At 47.6% G+C, this 21,976-nt stretch overlaps 1 protein-coding gene and 1 non-coding gene across 3 annotated transcripts in view; both read left to right on the top strand.

Annotated features, from left to right (window-relative positions):
* Positions 1–278: 278 nt before the first annotated feature.
* On the top strand, positions 279–397 carry LOC134962999 (5S ribosomal RNA). Its single transcript, XR_010188082.1, has one exon. It is a non-coding gene; the product is annotated as a 5S ribosomal RNA (ribosomal RNA).
* Positions 398–2,646: 2,249 nt separating this feature from the next.
* TLCD4 (TLC domain containing 4) overlaps positions 2,647–21,976 on the top strand; it is a 175,728-nt gene continuing 156,398 nt past the window's right edge. Inside the window, exon 1 of one of the 2 annotated variants that reach the window (XM_063939833.1) lies at positions 2,647–2,946. The gene's annotated coding sequence lies outside the window, so the exon portion shown is untranslated. The remainder of the gene's footprint in view (positions 2,947–21,976) is intronic. The other variant, XM_063939831.1, reaches the window with a different exon arrangement.

Here is a 21,976-nt window from a genome sequence, read left to right on the forward strand (position 1 = left end):
TTGGACAAATCATAACATATCAGCAGTCAGGGATTTCTTTGACTGTAATTAACAGTGCCAATTCTTATAACCTCATCTTCTATAGATCACCAATTTTCGTGGACTCTCATTCACGATTCCCGGTACATTGCACCACGTGAGTGGGAATTTTGGAATCGGGTCTAACGTGAAAAGCAGATCCACACATTTCCACGATCCTGTCTCTATTACTTTTCTGTCGGTCCTAAATCTTCAACATTCTTAAATAGGTGCACTCTCATTGGGGTTCACACTAAACTCTCTACTACCATACCACGCTGCCAGCGCCCGATCTCGTCTGATCTTGGAAGCTAAACAGCGTTGGGCCAGGTCAGTACCAGGAAGGGAGACCACCTGTGAATACCTGGTGTTGTAGAGCAGGATTTTCCTCATTTATGTGGCAGCAACACCAACAGCAGTATCACCACTTTCTTCTATCCAGTAACTTTTAGACCTATTGGTCACTGGCACCATTTTCGTGATTTTAAATACTTCTCTCTACCATTATCACTGTCTCGCATCCAGATAGATGCATGCAAATCTTTCTGTATCATCATTTTCATATTTAGAGGAGTGACTTAAGATCATTACTCTAATCACATATAAGCCAAAGAGCATAGTCCTATATATCTTTGTGTCTTGACCACCCCGTGGTTCCATTAATGCAGCAAGTCTGCACTGGTCAAGGGGAACGGGGGTATGACCCACTGATGTCTACAACCCTTCCACACACTCTTTACCAATAAGAGACCAGAACATTTTATTTATCAAGATGCTTTCTATGTTGCATTTTGAAGGATAGATCTCAGGGAAGAACCTTATATTGTAAAAAAACTAATAAAAGTTATGTTTTAAATATTTCATCTCAATTATCATATCAAATTTATTTCTTCTACAAGAGTGCGCCCACACAAGAGCCTTCTTTCGTCTCCCCATTTTCAAAAGTGTACTTTGTTAATCTCAGTTGCTAAACTGCCTTTTCTATTTTTCCCAAGTTACTTCTACATCTCCTACTTTGTATTCCCATGTCTCTTTGTCTTGTGTCTCACTTATTTGTCTTTCCTGGTTTTTCCATCTACATGCTTGTCATGCCTCTCTTTCCCATCTTTGTTTGTCCCTGCCATTGTTTTCCCATCCTGGTGTGACCCTTGCCCCAGCCATCTCCATCATGATAATGTAATACCTCTGACTGGCCACTAGATGGATTCACACTGTAAATTAACAGATGCAACAAAGATTTTAACCATTTCATTGTCAGATTCCATTACTGTGATGCGTCTCCAGTATTACCTAATTAGACATAAATGTAATTGATATGACAAAATGCTTTAACAGTGATCTTTTTATCCTTTTATTTGGTGATCACGTTTCAGTGAGTGATTGTGATTGAACAACAAAGGGCCTGATATATGTTTGTAAGCAGGGGTGGATTAGGATGAAAACCAGCCCGGGAAATTAATGGAAGCAGCCTTAAGGGGGGGGGGGGGGGGGGGGGCGGGGGCAGGTCTGTTGAGGGGGACAGAATCCCTCCTCATAGTGCCATATTGTACACAATTGCATCCTTGCTTGTGTCTTTTTCCGTAGTTGTGTCTTAGATCAGGGGCGAATTGGGAACTAAAAGTGGCCCTGTAAAATTTTGTAGAAGTGACCTGACATGGGCAGCACAAGGGACAAAACATACTGTGTAGCCATGGCAGCATCACTGGATGGCAGAGTTACTGTACTGCAGAGATGGTATAATAGAATGAATTGGGACAAAGCAGTGTACTGAGTGCATTGGGCTGCCTGTCATGTGGGGGGGGGGGGGGGGGGGGACCACATGACTACACACAAAACAGGCCCCCTCAGACAAGTCAGCCTACCAGGAATCTTCATGGTGAGCCCTATGGCCAATCCGCCCGTTTGTAAGTAAAGCAAAAAAACAAACTGGGCAAAAGCATGTTGCACTGCTGGTAGGGCAGATATAACATGTGCAAAGCGATTTACGTTTGGGTGGGGTGTGGTCAAACTGAAATCTAAATTACAGTGTAAAAATAAAGCTGTCTAACATTTGGGGGCTACATGCAAAAGCAGCCAGTAATTACCCTGCACAGAAAAATATACATGTATATGTGCCCTTGCATGGCAACATGGTTTTGCTCCAGACACGAAGTTACTTTATTTTTTATTTTTATTTTTTTCTTGCTTTACTTACAAGCATAAATCAGACCCAATGTACACAATCTATAGATTGTAAACTTGCAAGCAGGGCCTTCGTACCTCTTATTACCCAGTCTCATTCTATTACTCTTTATTGTTCACAATTGTAAAGCACTATGGAATGTGTCGGCGCTATATAAATAAATGTCCCTAAAAATAAAAATAAAATGTATTTCTTTAGATAATGGTCATACATTTTGTCTCTTCATTTAATTGTGCCAATTTGATGCTTGGCGTTAGCTGAGTGCAGTTGCTGGTTATTATATGCCACCTTGGTGCATCTGATTTCATCCCAAGCAGCATTGCATAGTAAGAGCCATATCCATAGAGTGCAGGTCTGCCTGGCACAGCAGGGGTTAGCACCAGAGATGAAACATGATCCAGCTGCTATATTGCTATATGCTGCATAGACCAGTCTTCCTATAGCTGCAGCAGCAGCATCCCCCTGTCTTTACTGTGATCACCGCCTCCTCCTGCTCAATGAGGCCCAGGGAGGGGGCGTCAGGCACAGAGATCACTGTCACACATACACACAGCACTGTGCCTGGGAACAGACTGAGCTCCAGCCTAGCTTGCTGCATGTGCAGCCTCCATCGCTGCTGCTGCTGCTGTTGTTGCTTCCTGGATCCCACTGACTACATCATCCAGCATGGTCCCTGCCTGCAGCTAGGACAGCAATGAGCCCATCACAGCTCCACACTGGCCTACATGTAGGACCCCCGATAGCAGGTAATTCACTGTTGATGGCTGCTAGGCCTCTAATCCTCATGTCTGCCACTATTGTCACTCATTTCTCCAAGAATCATTTGTTTATTTTTAGTCTGTCATTATTTTTTTTTATTAAGCCTTTAATCCATTGTCCTGAACACAGTGGCTTTTCATCATGGAGAAATGTTTTCCCTCTGCTGTTACTGTGATTTGTTCTGCAATATTAACGGTTTCTGAAATAATAAAGCATACAAGTCCGAGCAGAGCAGGTCTAATTTAACACCTCTATTGGGTTATTTTTATTCGATTTTTGGCATTTTGTAATTGCATTGTGCACCTGTTCTATGGCAGGAAATGCAGTGTTCCAACGACTCATATAAGGATGCCAGTCTTATAACTCCACTGACTGGATTTCATTAATGATGAGAAACCATATCATGTAGTGTATAGATTCATGTTTACCAAGGCAGTGCTGCTAGTCATAGATTTCATATGCAGAATGCTGTATATTTATTACTTCAGGCTCTATCTTCTTTCTTCCTTCACTCATAACCCTATGGGATGGTAAATATTTACTAATTAATCCCCAAAGTGTGTTTGTTTAAACAAAGTACACTCTAATATTTATAAATATATTAAAAGTACTAATGAAAATCTGAGTAAGTTTATACCAAACAAGTAATTTTTTTTTAAATCGCTTACAGTTTTAAATGTTTTTTATTTTTAATTACTACATTTATTTGTGTTTGAGTTATATCTAACAACCTTAAGTACCCTTTGTGTTAAATGTATACAGTTTGAGAATTTACACTAAGCACTACAGTTAAAAGTGGAAAAAATATGCCAAATCCCTTTGAACAAAATGTATAATAAACAGACAAAACTTTGTATATATGTGATGTTAGACACTTAGGTGTTTTAAAGAAAACTATTGTAATTTATGTTTTCTTTAAGGCCACCTTGAATAACTAGGCAAATGTTGAATGCTTTTCAAAACTGCTGCGCACTAATTCTACTGATGGAAAAGCAGATTTAAAAGCAATTAATGTTCTGTTCTCTGGGCATGAATGAATGTAAAAATCTATACAGAACCAATCTTAACTTGTGACATGCTATAACATCTATTTGACATGTGTTTTCCCGCTGCATTAACCCTTGTTCTCATTTGTGCCCTACATAACTTCTTCCCGATTAACCGCATTTAGGGGCCTGTTTAAAAAGAGATTCCAGTAAAATGAAAAAGAAAACACATAGTTTATATATATATATATATATATATATATATATATATATATATATATATATATATATAAACTATCTGTGTAGATTGCAGTCCCCATTGTTATCAATGGGGACTACCATCTTACCTCTATGTAAAAAACTCTGAAAAGTGAAGCTTTGCAGAGTTTGGTCCCATTTTGCCATTATCAGATAATGTAAAATGCTTTAGGCCTATGGAGGCATTCTTGTAGAAGAGGGATCTTCCGATCCCACTCCCACAGCGGTATTCGGGTCGACACCCATTGGTCAACAGTGAATAGGTCGACACTAAAAATAGGTCGACGTGACCATTGGGTCGACATGAACAAGGTCGACATGAGTTTTCAATTTTTTTTATTTTTTCATACTTTACATTCCACGTGGAATGGTAACCTTGCCCGAATCATGGCGAGTGAAGCGAGCCATGTGAGGGGACACGGTGCACTAATTGGGGTTCCTGGTCACTTTACGAAGAAAACAACACAAAAAAACATGAAAAACTCATGTTGAGCTTTTTTCATGTCGACCTAATGACCATATCGACCTATTTCTAGTGTCGCCCTAGCAACTGTCGACCAGTAGGTGTCGACCCTGAGTCCCATACCCCCCACAGCCTCCGTCCAGTATGCGCAGTGTCAGATTCAACAGAGGAGTCTTTAAAAAATGTGAAATACTCCTCCTGTAATCCAGGGATGTAACGTGCAGGGACAGCGGTTGTTCATGAAGGGTTTCTACGCCGATGTATCTCTGCTCATTTTTCCTCCCATCACGTAAAGTGCATAGAATAAGCAATACTTACCCGGACATGTACACAGCCAGACGTCACAGGGACACAATATAAAGAACTGAATCCCCTTCCCACATATCCTTGAGACCGGCGGTGGGGATGCCGGAGGTCAGCATACCGACACAGCATCCCGACCGCAGAATGCCGGGGAAGGGGGGGGGCGAGCGCAACAGAGCCCCCTTGCAGGCTCGCTGCGCTCACCTCAGGTTCTATTCCCACTCTCGTGGACACCCATGAGTGGGAATAGCCCCTGTTAGTTAGCATGCCGTCTGTCGGGCAATTGATCGCTTGGTTTACCGGCGGTTGTATGGGATCCCGAGTGGCGGTCACATGACCGCATACCCTTATAACATGTACCAGTTTAAGCGGCATTTACAATTTCTCTTACGTCCTAGAGGATGCTGGGGACTCCGTAAGGACCATGGCGATAGACGGGCTCCGCAGGAGACATGGGCACTGTAAAGCTTTAGAATGGGTGTGCACTGGCTCCTCCCTCTCTGCCCCTCCTCCAGACCTCAGTTGATTCCTGTGCCCAGTGGAGACTGGATGCACTACAGGGGAGCTCTCCTGAGTTTCTCTGAAAAAGCTTTTGTTAGGTTTATTATTTTCAGGGAGCACTGCTGGCAACAGGCTCCCTGCTTCGTGGGACTGAGGGGAGAGAAGCAGACCTACTTCAGTGATAGGCTCTGCTTCTTAAGCTACTGGACACCATTAGCTCCAGAGGGAGTCGGAACGCAGGTCTCACCCTCGCCGTTCGTCCCGGAGCCGCGCCGCCCTCCTCCTCACAGAGCCGGAAGAAAGAAGCCGGGTGAGTATAAGAAGAAAGAAGACTTCAAAGGCGGCTGAAGACTTCAGATCTTCATGAGGTAACGCGCAATGGTAACGCTGCGCGCCATTGCTCCCAGCTCACACACACAGGCACCACAGTAAGGGTGCAGGGCGCAGGGGGGGGGGGGGGCGCCCTGGGCAGCAAATATACCTCAGATAACACTGGCAAAGTACATATATATACTGTAGAGGCTATATATTCCAAATCCCCCGCCAGTATAAAGATTTACAGCGGGACCGAAGCCCGCCGTCGGGGGGCGGAGCTTGATCCTCCAGCACTAACCAGCGCCATTTTCTCCTCAGCATGCTGCAGAGAAGCGGCCCCGGACTCTCCCCTGCTGTCACTTAATACTGAGGGTCAAAATGAAGCTTGGGAAACCCCAGATAAGAAACTGCAGATTCCCAAGAGAATTATTATGGCGTAACCTTTCCACTCCCAGGACAAGTTACGGTGGGATTCCCCACCCACCGTGAACAAGGCTTTAATGCGCTTGTCAAAAAAGGTGGCACTACCATCCCCGGATACGGCAACGCTCAAGGATCCTGCTGATCGCAGACAGGAAACTACCTTAAAATCGATTTATACACATACGGGTGCCCTACTAAGGCCGGCAGTAGCGTCGGCATGGGTGGGTAGCGCAGCTGCAGCGTGGGCAGATACCTTGTCATCTGACATTGACACCCTAGATAAAGATACCATTTTGTTGACCTTGGGTCACATTAAAGACGCAGCATTACACATGAGAGAAGCTGCGAGAGATATTGGGCTGTTGGGTGCAAGAGCCAGTGCCATGGCAATTTCTGCTGGACGATCCCTGTGGACCCGCCAATGGTCAGGTGATGCTGATTCAAAAAGACATTTGGAGGCTTGGCCTTACAAAGGTGAAGTTTTATTTGGGGAGGGCCTCGCGGATCTGATTACCACAGCTACCGCGGGTAAATCTTCTTTTTGCCTAATGTTTCCCCATAGCAAAGGAAAACACTTCAATATCAGAGGCAGTCCTTTCGGTCGCATAAGTCCAGAATGGGTTGGGGCTCTTCCTTCCTCGCCAGAGGTGGAGGTAGAGGGAAAACAGCGCCTGCTACGGCTAGTTCCCGGGGACAAAAGCCCTCCCCGTCCTCTGGAAAATCCACTGCATGACGCTGGGGCTCCGCTGAGGGAGTCCGCGCCGGTGGGGGCACAGCCGAGTCTGGGTTCAGTCGGACTTGGATCTTGGGGCAGTAGATACTGTATCCCAGGGATGCAAACTAGAATTCGAAGATGTGCCTCAGCACCGATTTTTCAAATCGGTCTTGCCAATTTCCTCCCCAGAGAGGGAAACAGTGGCAGCTGCCATACAGAAACGGTATCATCAGTAAGTGATTATCAAGGTTCCCTTGCTACAACAGGCCCATTCTGAATCTAAAAATCCCTGAACATATATATATATATATATATATATATATATGAAAAGGTTCAAATTCAGGATGGAATCTCTCCGGGCAGCGATCTCCAGCCTGGAAGGGGGAGTTTTTATGGTGTCACTAGTCATAAAGGATGCATACCTTCATGTCCCCATATATCCTTCTCATCAGGCGGGCCTGAGATTCGCTGAACAGGATTGTTCTTACCAGTTTCAGGCTTTGCAGTTTGGGCGTTCCACGGCCCCGACGAGGTAATGGTGAAAATGATGGTGCTCCTGCGCAAGCAAGGCGTCACAATTATCCCGTACTTGGAAGATCTCCTGATAAAGGCGAGTTCAAGGGTAATAATTGTTACAAAGCGTATCTCTCTCCCTGAGAATACTACAACAACACTGCAGGATCCTAAATCTACAATAAGGCGCAGTTGGTTCCAACAACTCGACTGTTGTTTTGGGCATGATTCTGGACACAGAAAACAAAAGGTCTTTCTCCCAGAGGAAAAAGCCCAAGTACTCCAGAACATGGTCAGAGACCTGTTAAAGTAAAAAAAGAGTGTCGGTTCATCAAGGCACTCATGTATTAGGAAAGATGGTGGCGGCCTACGAGGCCATTCCACAAGGACTTTTCAGTGGGACCTTCTGGACAAGTGGTCAGGGTCCTACCTGCACATGCATTGGAAGATTGCCCTGTCTCCCCGGGCCAGGGTCTCTCTCTCTCTCCTGTGGTAACTCCAGAGTACTCACCTTCTAGAGTGTCGCAGGTTCGACGTTCAGGATTGGGTTCTTGTGACCACAGACGCGAGCCTCCGAGGATGGGGAGCAGTCACACAGGAAAACAATTTTAGAGAATACGGTCAAGCCAAGAGGCTTGCCTACAATCAATGTGTTGGAATTAAGGGCCATTTACAACGGCCTCAAACAAGCGGAGAATTTTCTTCGCAACCTACCTGTTCTGATCCAATCAGACAACGTCACAGCCGTGACGCATGTGAACCGCCAGGGCGGGACAAAAAGCAGAGCAGAAATGGCACAAGCCAACAGGATTCTTCGCTGGGCGGAAAATCATGGAAGCAAACTGTCAGCGGTCTTCATTACAGACAACTGGGAAGCAGACTTCCTCAGCAGACACGATCTCCATCAGGAGAGTGGAAACTTCATTAGGAAGTCTTTACAGAGGTGACAAGTCGTTGGGGACTTCCTCAAATAGACATGATGGTATCACGCCTCAACAGGAAGATTTGAATGTATTGTTCCAGGTCGAGGGACCCTCAGGCAGCGGCGGTGGACGCCCTGGGGACACAGTGGGTGTTTTCAGTTGGTCTATGTGTTCCCTCCACTTCCTCTCATCTCAAAAATATTGAGAATCATAAGACGAACAAGAGTGAAGAAGATACTCATTGTTCAAGATTGGCCTCGAAGGGCCTGATATGCAGATCTTCAGGGGCCTTCCTCTCAGGGTGGACCTGCTACTACAGGGGCCGTGCGTGTTCCAAGACTTACCGTGGTTACTTTGGACGGCATGGCGGTTGAACACCAAATCCTAGCTAAAGGAGATTCCAGAGGAGGTCATTCCTATTCTTATTAAAGCTAGAAAAGATGTTACGTCGAAACACTATCACCGTTTCTGGAGAAAATACGTGTCTTGGTGTGAAGCCAAGAATGCTCCTACTGAGAATGTCCAGCTAGGACGTGTTATCCATTTTCCACAGACAGGAGTGGATATGGGCCTAAAGTTAGGCTCTGTGAAGGTGCAGCTTTCTGCCTTATCCATATTCTTTCAGAAGGTATTGGCTTCTCTCACAGAAGTCCAGTTTTTTTGTAAAAGGAGTGTTGCACATCCAACCTCTTTTGGTGCCCTCAGTGGCACCATGGTACCTTAACGTGATGTTAAGTTTTCTTGAGTCACACTGATTTGAACCGCTTCAAACAGTTGAATTGAAGTTTCTCAATTGAAAAGTGGTCATGTTATTGGCCTTGACATCTGCGAGGCGGGTGTCCGTATTGGCGGCCTTGTCTTTCAAGAGCCCCTATCTGGTTTTCCATGCGGATAGGGCAGAGTTGAGGACTCGTCCTCAATGTCTGCCTAAAGTGGTTTCGTCATTTCATATGAACCAACCTACTGTGAGCCTGTGGCTATGGGGCCTTGGAGAATTCCAAGTCCCTGGATGTAGTCAGGGCCTTAAAGATTTATTGAGCCTGAACGGCTACGGTTAGGAAAACAGAGGCACTGTTTGTCCTGTATACAGCCAACAGGGTTGGCGCTCCTGCTTCTAAGCAGACTATTGCTCGCTGGATCTGTAACACGATTCAGCAGGCTCATTCTACGGCTGGATTGCCGGTACCAAATTCGGTAAAGGCCCATTCCATTCAGAAGGTGGGCTCTTCTTGGGCGGCTGCCCTAGGCGTCTCGGCATTACAGTTTTGCCGAGCAGCTACTTGGTCGGGGTCAAACGCTTTTGCAAAATTCTACAAGTTTGATACCCTGGCTGATCAGGACCTCATGTTTGCTCAATCGGTGCTGCAGAGTCATCCGCACTCTCCCGCCCGTTTTGGAGCTTTGGTATAATCCCCATGGTCCTTACGGAGTCCCCAGCATCCTCTAGGACGTAAGAGAAAATAAGATTTTAAACCTACCGGTAAATCTTTTTCTCCTAGTCCGTAGAGGATGCTGGCCGCCCGTCCCAGTGCGGAAACATTCTGCAAGACTTGTATATAGGGGGTCATTCCGAGTTGTTCGCTCGCAAGCTGATTTTTGCAGATTTGCTCACGCTAAGCCGCCGCCTACTGGGAGTGAATCTTAGCTTCTTAAAATTGCGAACGATGTATTCGCAATATTGCGATTACACATCTCGTAGCAGTTTCTGAGTAGCTCCAGACTTACTCGGCATCTGCGATCAGTTCAGTGCTTGTCGTTCCTGGTTTGACGTCACAAACACACCCAGCGTTCGCCCAGACACTCCCCCGTTTCTTCAGCCACTCCTGCGTTTTTTTCCGGAAACGGTAGCGTTTTTTCCCACACGCCCATAAAACGGCCTGTTTCCGCCCAGTAACACCCACTTCCTGTCAATCACATTACGATCGCCAGAACGATGAAAAAGCCGTGAGTAAAATTCCTAACTGCATAGCAAATTTACTTGGCGCAGTCGCAGTGCGAACATTGCGCATGCGCACTAAGCGGAAAATCGCTGCGATGCGAAGATTTTTACCGAGCGAACAACTCGGAATGACCACCATAGTTATTGCATACTTAAGGGTTAAGTACAAGTTGAGATCGGCCTCTGGCTGATGCTGTTTTGTTCATACTGTTAACTGGTTATTGTATACCATGTTGTACGGTGTGTATGGTGTGGGCTGGTGTGTATCTCGCCCTTAGATAACAAAATCCTTTTCCTCGTACTGTCAGTCTCCTCTGGGCACAGTCATAACTGAGGTCTGGAGGAGGGGCATAGAGGGAGGAGCCAGTGCACACCCATTCTAAAGCTTTACAGTGCCCATGTCTCCTGCGGAGCCCGTCTATCCCCATGGTCCTTACGGAGTCCCCAGCATCCTCTACGGACTAGGAGAAAAAGATTTACCGGTAGGTTTAAAATCTTATTTTTTATTAATCACTCTGCTTGTCAATACATAAGTTAGTATAAGCTTTTTCTATCAGCGATGAATATAAATACTCAGCAGATATATACCTAGTGTGCATAACAGGATTACACATATTGCTTTTTTGCTATTGTGTTTAATGGTAATTAAATATTCACTGATTCTGATACCGAATTCATTGTTGCCCAGCGATCCGATCCTCCCTGTCCTCCTAGACTTAAACTGCTTCGTCTACAGCTGTACTCTCTTCAGGAACTCTTTCCCTGCACTACTCTGGACAGTGAAAAAGTAAGTCATGCCCAGCCGCCACTCCTCTTAATATAGTCTGTTTTGTTCCTTGAATTCTTTCCATTCACAAAATGGAAAAACCAGTTCACAGGAATTGTAAGAATAGGTTCACTGTAATTAGTTACCTTTCTTCAAGGCCTCTGGTGTTACCTGTCGAAACCTCCTTCTAGGCCACAGGCCGTCACCACTCTACCTATGTTATATTTCCCTAATATCTAGGTGTACGGGTGTATTACATCATTATGAAACCTTATTGTAATATAAAGTCTGCAACTTGCACAATTCATTTAAATTTAAAATATAGGTTTGCTGCAATTGTATTTACTGCATGAATCAAGTGAAGATGTGTTAGCTGTCCCAACCTCTTGTAGGTTGCATGCATACAGTAGTATTTCCTGTATACAGGGCCGCCATCAGGTGGGTACAGCAGTCCCGGGCCTGGACAGTATGAGAGGAAATAGGGCCTGCTGGCCACAACTGCCGCAAGGTGAATGGGGTCCTACGGGTGTCTGCCACCGCTACTTCTGCTGCCGGCTGCTACTGCCAATGCTGCATGAATGTGAAAGGGGGCCCTGTCCTAGTGCTGGCCCACCTACCACTACTGCCTCAAGGTAAAAGGGAACCCCGTCCTCTGCCTGCTCATCCGCCTGCCTGTCTGCCCACCTGCCTGTGCATCAAAGTGAAGGAGGGACTCAGTCCTATCTCCTGCCAGCTGCTGCCTGTTGCTTGCTGCCACTTCTGCCGTACTGGAGGCCCATGATGAGCCCCCATGATGAGGCCCATGATGAGCAGCCTGGCTCAGGAGAAGGGTAAGTTTGCTGGCTCAGGCATGGCTACAGAGTAAAGTGCGCAACGCTGCAGTTATTGTGTGTGTGTGTGTGTGTGTGTGTGTGTGTGTGTGTGTGTGTGTGTGTGTGTGGCTGCAGAGAGTATGTCTGCATGGCTGCATAGTGTGAGTGTGCAGGGCTGCAGAGTGTGAGTGTGCAGGGCTGCAGAGTGTGAGTGTGCAGGACTGCAGAGTGTGAGTGTGCATGGCTGCAGTGTGAGTGTGCAGGGCTGAAGAGGGTGAGTGTGCATGGCTGCAGAGTGTGAGTGTGCATGGCTGCAGAGTGGGAGTTCAGGGCTGCAGAGTGTGAGTGTGCAAGGCTGCAGAGTGTAAGTGTTCAGGGCTGCAGAGTGTGAGTGTGCATGGCTGCAGTGTGCAGGGTTGCAGAGTGTGAGTGTGCAGAATTGCAGAGTGTGAGTGTTCAGGGCTGCAGAGTGTGAGAGTGCATGGCTGCAGAGTGTGAGTGTGCAAGGCTGCAGAGTGTGAGTGAGCAGGGCTGCAGAATGTGAGTGGAGAGTGTGCAGGGCTGCATAGTGTGAGTGTTCAGGGCTGCATAATGTGAGTGTGCAGGGCTGCATAGTGTGAGTGTGCATGGTTGCAGAGTGTGAGTGTGCAGGGCTGCAGAGTGTGAGTGTGCAGTTCTGCAGTGTGTGAGTGTGCGTGGCTGCAGAGTGTGAGTGTACAGGGCTGCATAGTGTGAGTGTGCAGGGCTGCAGAATGTGAGTGGAGAGTGTGCATGGCTGCATAGTGTGGGTACAGGGCTGCATAGTGTGAGTGTGCATGGCTGCAGAATGTGAGTGGAGAGTGTGCAGGGCTGCATAGTGTGAGTGTTCAGGGCTGCATAGTGTGGGTACAGGGCTGCATAATGTGAGTGTGCAGGGCTGCATAGTGTGAGTGTGCATGGCTGCAGAGTGTGAGTGTGCAGGGCTGCAGAGTGAGTTTTCAGGGCTGCAGAGTGTGAGTGTGCAGGGCTGCAGAGTGTGAGTGTGCGTGGCTGCAGAGTGTGAGTGTACAGGGCTGCATAGTGTGAGTGTGCAGGGCTGCAGAATGTGAGTGGAGAGTGTGCATGGCTGCATAGTGTGAGTGTTCAGGGCTGCATAGTGTGAGTGTGCATGGCTGCAGAGTGTGAGTGTGCAGGGCTGCAGAATGTGAGTGAAGAGTGTGCAGGGCTGCATAGTGTGAGTGTGCATGGCTGCAGAGAATGAGTGCACATGGCTGCAGTGAGTTCACACTTGTCAGGCTATTTACATGCCCTGCTAGCATCCTTTTCATGCTTTTTTTAGTGCATTAACGTACACTCCAGGCCTTTACAACACGCAACACAAAACCTTTGCAGTAAAACACACTCGCAGTCCCTAAGGAAAATACTATATTGTACACATTATGACAAAATATATGTTACTGCACACTAACTTGAAGAATATATAGACAGTATATAGTATAGGACAGGTCTCGACAAATCCCAGGGCCCAGGTAGCCATGGCCCCTAGATTTTGCTGCCTGGCTACCACATTTTGGAGGTAGGAATTAGATCCTCTTCAGCCTCAACAGCCGCAGCTGAGATTTTTGGAGGTGTACCTGTATTGCGGAAGCCATTTCTTGCACAGGAGTGCATGTGCTGAGTGTCTGTCCCGGCCTGCGCTGACTGCTGTGCCTGTCTGTCCCATCTTGCTCTGTCTGCTGTCTCCAAACTCTGCATAGAGATCTCCAGTAAGAGGGTCAATGCGTGGCCGGGGATTGCAGGGTAGGAGGTATTGTTTGCCCGGTCGGAGGCTGTGGAGTGGTTGGTAGCAGAGCTGGCCCTAACCAATATGATGACCTAGGCAAGATTTTGGCTGGTGCCCCCTAGCACCACCGCTGGTTCCGCCTCTGACCTTGACCTCTTTCCCAGCACCACCACCCCTCATCCATAGCAGTCCTTATTTTGGTGTTTGTACCCCCTATTTCTCTGACGTCCTAAGTGGATGCTGGGGACTCCGTCAGGACCATGGGGATTAGCGGCTCCGCAGGAGACAGGGCACAAAACTAAAGCTTTAGGATCAGGTGGTGTGTACTGGCTCCTCCCCCTATGACCCTCCTCCAAGCCTCAGTTAGGTTTTTGTGCCCGTCCGAGCAGGGTGCAATCTAGGTGGCTCTCTTAAGGAGCTGCTTAGAAAAAGTTTTTAGGTTTCTTATTTTCAGTGAGTCCTGCTGGCAACAGGCTCACTGCATCGAGGGACTTAGGGGAGAGAAGTTCAACTCACCTGCGTGCAGGATGGATTGGCTTCTTAGGCTACTGGACACCATTAGCTCCAGAGGGAGTCGGAACACAGGTCTCACCCTGGGGTTCGTCCCGGAGCCGCGCCGCCGACCCCCCTTGCAGATGCTGAAGATTGAAGGTCCAGAAACCGGCGGCAGAAGGCTTTTCAGTCTTCATGAAGGTAGCGCACAGCACTGCAGCTGTGCGCCATTGTTGTCACACACTTCACACCAACGGTCACGGAGGGTGCAGGGCGTTGCTGGGGGCGCCCTGGGCAGCAATGTATAATACCTTATTCTGGCTAAAAATACATCACATATAGCCCCTGGAGGCTATATGGATGTATTTAACCCCTGCCAGGTCTCAGAAAAACGGGAGAAGAAGCCCGCCGAAAAGGGGGCGGGGCCTATTCTCCTCAGCACACAGCGCCATTTTCCCTCACAGAAAGGCTGGTGGGAAGGCTCCCAGGCTCTCCCCTGCACTGCACTACAGAAACAGGGTTAAAACAGAGAGGGGGGGCACTTATTTGGCGATATGTATATATATATTAAAATGCTATAAGGGAAAAACACTTATATAAAGGTTGTCCCTGTATAATATAGCGTTTTTGGTGTGTGCTGGCAAACTCTCCCTCTGTCTCCCCAAAGGGCTAGTGGGGTCCTGTCCTCTATCAGAGCATTCCCTGTGTGTGTGCTGTGTGTCGGTACTTGTGTGTCGACATGTATGAGGACGATGTTGGTGAGGAGGCGGAGCAATTGCCGGTAATGGTGATGTCACTCTCTAGGGAGTCGACACCGGAATGGATGGCTTATTTAAGGAATTACGTGATAATGTCAACACGCTGCAAGGTCGGTTGACGACATGAGACGGCCGGCAAACCAATTAGTACCTGTCCAGGCGTCTAAAACACCGTCAGGGGCGTTAAAACGTCCTTTTACCTCAGTCGGTCGACACAGACACAGACACGGACACTGACTCCAGTGTCGACGGTGAAGAAACAAACGTATTTTCCTTTAGGGCCACACGTTACTTGTTAAGGGCAATGAAGGAGATGTTACATATTTCTGATACTACAAGTACCACAAAAAAGGGTATTATGTGGAGTGTGAAAAAACTACATGTGGTTTTTCCTGAATCAGATAAATTAAATGAAGTGTGTGATGATGCGTGGGTTTCCCCCGATAGAAAATTATTGGCGGTATACCTTTTCCCGCCAGAAGTTATGGCGCGTTGGGAAACACACCTTAGGGTGGATAAGGCGCTCACACGCTTATAAAAACAAGTGGCGTTACCGTCTCCAGATACGGACGCCCTCAAGGAGCCAACTGATAGGAGGTTGGAAAATATCCTAAAAAGTATATACACACATACTGGTGTTATACTGCGACCAGCGATCGCCTCAGCCTGGATGGGCAGCGCTGGGGTGGCTTGGTCGGATTCCCTGACTGGAAATATTGATACCCTTGACAGGGACAGTATTTTATTGACTATAGAGCATTTAAAAGATGCATTTCTATATATGCGAAACTCTGGCATCAAGAGTAAGTGCGATGTCCATATCTGCCAGACGATGTTTCTGGACACGACAGTGGTCAGGTGATGCAGATTCCAAACGGCACATGGAAGTATTGCCGTATAAAGGGGAGGAGTTATTTGGGGTCGGTCCATCGGACCTGGTGGCCACGGCAACAGCTAGAAAATCCACCTTTTTTACCCCAAGTCACATCTCAGCAGAAAAAGACATAGTCTTTTCAGCCTCAGTCCTTTCGTCCCCATAATATCTGCCCAGGGATAGAGGTAAGGGAAGAAGACTGCAGCAGGCAGCCCATTCCCAGGAACAGAAGCCTTCCACCGCTTCTGCCAAGTCCTCAGCATGACGCTGGGGCCGTACAAACAGGTGCGGTGGGGGGTCGTCTCAAGAGTTTCAGCACGCAGTGGGCTCACTCGCAAGTGGACCCCTGGATCCTACAAGTAGTATCCCAGGGGTACAGATTGGAAATTCGAGACGTCTCCCCCTCGCAGGTTCCTGAAGTTTGCTTTACCAACGTCTACCTCCGACAGGGAGGCAGTATTGGAAACAATTCACAAGCTGTATTCCCAGCAGGTGATAATCAAAGTACCCCTCCTACAACAAGTAAAGGGGTATTATTCCACACTATATTGTGGTACTGAAGCCAGACGGCTCGGTGAGACCTATTCTAAATGGAGTCACTCAGAGCAGTGATAGCGAACCAGGAAGAAGGGGACTATATGGTGTCCCTGGACATCAAGGATGCTTACCTCCATGTCCAAATTTGCCCTTCTCACAAAGGGTACCTCAGGTTCGTGGTACAAAACTGTCACTATCAGTTTCAGACGCTGCCGTTTGGATTGTCCACGGCACCCCGGGTCTTTACCAAGGTAATGGCCGAAATGATGATTCTTCTTCAAAGAAAAGGCGTCTTAATTATCCCTTACTTGGACGATCTCCTGATAAGGGCAAGGTCCAGAGAACAGTTGGAGGTCGGAGTAGCACTATCTCAAGTAGCTCTACGACAGCACGGGTGGATTCTAAATATTCCAAAATCGCAGCTGTCTCCGACGACATGTCTGCTGTCCCTAGGGATGATTCTGGACACAGTCCAGAAAAAGGTGTTTCTCCCGGAGGAGAAAGCCAGGGAGTTATCCGAGCTAGTCAGGAACCTCCAAAAACCAGGAAAAGTGTCAGTGCATCATTGCACAAGGGTCCTGGGAAAAATGGTGGCTTCTTACGAAGCGATTCCATTCGGCAGATTTCACGCAAGAACTTTTCAGTGGGATCTGCTGGACAAATGGTCCGGATCGCATCTTCAGATGCATCAGCGGATAACCCTGTCTCCAAGGACAAGGGTGTCTCTTCTGTGGTGGCTGCAGAGTGCTCATCTACTAAAGTGCCACAGTTATGCATTCAGGACTGGGTCCGGGTGACCACGGATTCCAGCTTGAAAGATTGGGGAGCAGTCACACAGGGAAAAAATTTCCAGGGAGTGTGATCAAGTCTGGGGACTTCTCTCCGCATAAATATACTGAAGCTAAGAGCAATTTACAATGCTCTAAGCTTAGCAAGACCTCTGCTTCAAGGTCAGCCGGTATTGATCCAGTGGGACAACATCACGGCAGTCGCCCACGTAAACAGACAGGGCGGCACAAGAAGCAGGAGGACAATGGCAGAAACTGCAAGGATTCTTCGCTGGGCGGAAAATCATGTGATAGCACTGTCAGCAGTTTTCATTCCGGGAGTGGACAACTGGGAAGCAGACTTCCTCAGCACGACCTCCACCCGGGAGAGTGGGGACTTCATCGAGAAGTTGTTTCCACATGATTGTGCACCGTTGGGAAAGACCAAAGGTGGACATGATGGCGTCCTGCCTGAACAAAAAACTGGACAGGTATTGCGCCAGGTCAAGAGACCCTCAGGAAATAGCTGTGGACGTTCTGGTAACACCATGGGTGTACCAGTCGGTGTATGTGTTCCCTCCTCTGCTTCTCATACCAAAGGTACTGAGAATTATAAGACGTAGAGGAGTAAGAACTATACTCGTGGCTCCGGATGGGCCAAGAAGGACTTGGTACCCGGAACTTCATGAGATGCTCACAGAGGACTCAGGGCCTCTGCCGATAAGAAGGGACTTGCTTCAGCAAGTACCATGTCTGTTCCAAGACTTACCGCGGGTGCGTTTGACGGCATGGCGGTTGAACGCCGGATCCTAAGGGAAAAAAGGCATTCCGGAAGAGGTCATTCCTACCCTGGTCAAAGCCAGGAAGGAGGTGACCGCACAACATTATCACCACATGTGGCGAAAATATGTTGCGTGGTGTGAGGCCAGGAAGGCCCCACGAAGAAATTTCAACTCGGTCGATTCCTGCATTTCATGCAAACAGGAGTGTCTATGGGCCTCAAATTGGGGTCCATTAAGGTTCAAATTTCGGCCCTGTCGATTTTCTTCCAGAAAGAATTGGCTTCAGTTCCTGAAGTCCAGAAATTTGACAAAGGAGTACTGCATATACAACCCCCTTTTGTGCCTCCAGTGGCACTGTGGGATCTCAACGTAGTCCTGGGATTCCTCAAATCACGTTGGTTTAAACCGCTCAAATCTGTGGATTTGAAATATCTCACATGGAAAGTGACCATGATGTTGGCCCTGGCCTCGGCCAGGCGAGTGTCAGAATTGGCGGCTTTGTCTCACAAAAGCCGATATCTGATTGTCCATTCGGACAGGGCAGAGCTGCGGACTCGTCCCCAGTTTCTCCCTAAGGTGGTGTCAGCGTTTCATCTGAACCAGCTTATTGTGGTACCTGCGGCTACTAGAGACTTGGAGGACTCCAAGTTGCTAGATGTTGTCAGGGCCCTGAAAATATAGATTTCCAGGACGGCTGGAGTCAGGAAAACTGACTTGCTGTTATCCTGTATGCACCCAAAAAACTGGGTGCTCTTGCTTCTAAGCAGACGATTGCTAGTTGAATGTGTAGTACAATTCAGCTTGCACATTCTGTGGCAGGACTGCCACAGCCAAAATATATAAATGCCCATTCCACAAGGAAGGTGGGCTCATCTTGGGCGACTGCCCGAGGGGTCTCGGCTTTACAACTTTGCCGAGCTGCTACTTGGTCAGGGGCACACCCTGGCTGAGGAGGACCTGGAGTTCTCTCATTCGGTGCTGCAGAGTCATCCGCACTCTCCCGCCCGTTTGGGAGCTTTGGTATAATCCCCATGGTCCTGACGGAGTCCCCAGCATCCACTTAGGACGTCAGAGAAAATGAGATTTTACTTACCGATAAATCTATTTCTCGTAGTCCGTAGTGGATGCTGGGCGCCCATCCCAAGTGCGGATTGTCTGCAATACTTGTACATAGTTATTGTTACAAAAAAATCGGGTTGTTATTGTTGTGAGCCGTCTGTTCAGAGGCTCCTACGTTTGTCATACTGTTAACTGGGTTTAGATCACAAGTTATACGGTGTGATTGGTGTGGCTGGTATGAGTCTTACCCGGGATTCAATATCCTTCCTTATTGTGTACGCTCGTCCGGGCACGGTATCCTAACTGAGGCTTGGAGGAGGGTCATAGGGGGAGGAGCCAGTACACACCACCTGATCCTAAAGCTTTAGTTTTGTGCCCTGTCTCCTGCGGAGCCGCTAATCCCCATGGTCCTGACGGAGTCCCCAGCATCCACTACGGACTACGAGAAATAGATTTATCGGTAAGTAAAATCTCATTATTTTAAATAGGAACAGTTCGCACATTTGGCGCACAGCCCAAAAAGGAGTGTGTTTTTGCTGGCAAGGGGCATGGCCACACAATAGTAACCCCAATTCCAATTACGCCACACAGTACTGCAACTTTATTCACATTCGATCATGCGATAGTGTCCATAATTCCTATTACATCCCACAGTAGTATCACTTTACCTTATAAACGTTACTCCTCACAGTAGAGCCCCTTGTTCACATTACATCACACTGAATTGCTCCTTATTCACATTACACCACACCCTATTGCTCTTTATTCACATTAGACGACACAGTAGTGTCCTTTCTATACGCAATGCCACATAGTAGAGCACCTTATACACATAATTCCACACAGTAATGCCGCTTACACATATGAGACACATTATTAATGTCCTTATAAACATAATGCAACTTACACATTATGACAACCTTTATTAATGCCCTTTTACACATAATGTCCTTTACACATATGCTGCACATTATTAATACCCTTATACACATAATGACATACATAGTGCCCCCTACACATTTGCTGCACATTATTAGTGCCCCTATACACATAATGACACACATACAGTAGTACCCTGTGACACATATGCCGCACATTATTAATGCCCTTATACACATAATGACACACATAGTGCCCCTTACACAAATGTTGCACATTATTAATGCATTTTTACATGACACACATAATGCTCCTTACACATATTCAGAACACTACTGCACAACCAACCCACTCACGCACACACAGCACTCACACTGCCACTAACACTGTAACCTCTGCCTCTGCTTGGATACAGATGTGTCCTCATAAATCTTGCCTCAATGCTAACGTCGGGCACATTTTATTAATGAAAATGCATCTTATTAGCATTGCTATGTGGCTAGGATGCACACGCAGCTTCTGCTGATTAAAATGATATGCAGCATGCCTATATACTGTGTGAGACTGTGGCTGTATCTGCATATGAAATGCTACACACAGAATATAGGCATGCTGAGTATCATTTTAATCAGCAGAAGCTGCTGATGCCCCTAGGCATGTCAAATGCCCTAGGCAATTGCCTAGTTTGCCTATGCCTATGCCCGGCTCTGGTTGGTAGCCCATGAGGGTTAGCTGCTTAAGCTGGTCATTAATGTGGCTGCAGGGGAGGGGTTCTTGTTTGCCTGTGGGGTAGCTGCTAGCTGCACTGCAGTGTGAATGCAGAGGGCTGGTATGCCAGAGGGTACCCCCCTAGCTGTGTGGCCATGGGGGTTGGTTTACCTGGGGGGGGGGGGGGGAGCTGCTCAGGAATGTGGCTGTGGCGGGGGGAGTTTGTTATTATTATCATTTAATTGTTATTATTTCTCTGACGTCCTAGTGGATGCTGGGGACTCCGTCAGGACCATGGGGATTAGCGGCTCCGCAGGAGACAGGGCACAAAAATAAAGCTTTAGGATCAGGTGGTGTGCACTGGCTCCTCCCCCTATGACCCTCCTCCAAGCCTCAGTTAGGTTTTTGTGCCCGTCCGAGCAGGGTGCAATCTAGGTGGCTCTCCTAAAGAGCTGCTTAGAAAAAGTTTTTAGGTTTTTTATTTTACAGTGAGTCCTGCTGGCAACAGGCTCACTGCAACGAGGGACTTAGGGGAGAAGAAGTGAACTCACCTGCGTGCAGGATGGATTGGCTTCTTAGGCTACTGGACACCATTAGCTCCAGAGGGATCGAACACAGGCCCAGCCATGGAGTCCGGTCCCGGAGCCGCGCCGCCGACCCCCTTGCAGATGCCGAAAAGTGAAGAGGTCCAGAAACCGGCGGCAGAAGACTTTTCAGTCTTCATGAGGTAGCGCACAGCACTGCAGCTGTGCGCCATTGTTGTCACACACTTCACACCAGCGGTCACGGAGGGTGCAGGGCGCTGCGGGGGGCGCCCTGGGCAGCAATGAAATACCTATACTGGCTAAAAGATACATCACATATAGCCCCTGGGGCTATATGGATGTATTTAACCCCTGCCAGGTCTCAGAAAAACGGGAGAAGAAGCCTGCCGAAAAGGGGGCGGGGCCTATTCTCCTCAGCACACAGCGCCATTTTCCCTCACAGAAATGCTGGTGGGAAGGCTCCCAGGCTCTCCCCTGCACTGCACTACAGAAACAGGGTTAAAACAGAGAGGGGGGGCACTTATTTGGCGATATGATTATATATATTAAGATGCTTTAAGGGAAAAACACTTTTATAAAGGTTGTTCCTGTATAATTATAGCGTTTTGGTGTGTGCTGGCAAACTCTCACTCTGTCTCTCCAAAGGGCTAGTGGGGTCCTGTCCTCTATCAGAGCATTCCCTGTGTGTGTGCTGTGTGTCGGTACGTGTGTGTCGACATGTATGAGGACGATGTTGGTGAGGAGGCGGAGCAATTGCCTGTAATGGTGATGTCACTCTCTAGGGAGTCGACACCGGAATGGATGGCTTATTTAAGGAATTACGTGATAATGTCAACACGCTGCAAGGTCGGTTGACGACATGAGACGGCCGGCAAACCAATTAGTACCTGTCCAGGCGTCTCAAACACAGTAAGGGGCGTTAAAACGTCCTTTTACC

The sequence above is a fragment of the Pseudophryne corroboree genome, chromosome 9 (assembly GCF_028390025.1).
Source record: "Pseudophryne corroboree isolate aPseCor3 chromosome 9, aPseCor3.hap2, whole genome shotgun sequence".
Classification (NCBI taxonomy): domain Eukaryota; kingdom Metazoa; phylum Chordata; class Amphibia; order Anura; family Myobatrachidae; genus Pseudophryne; species Pseudophryne corroboree.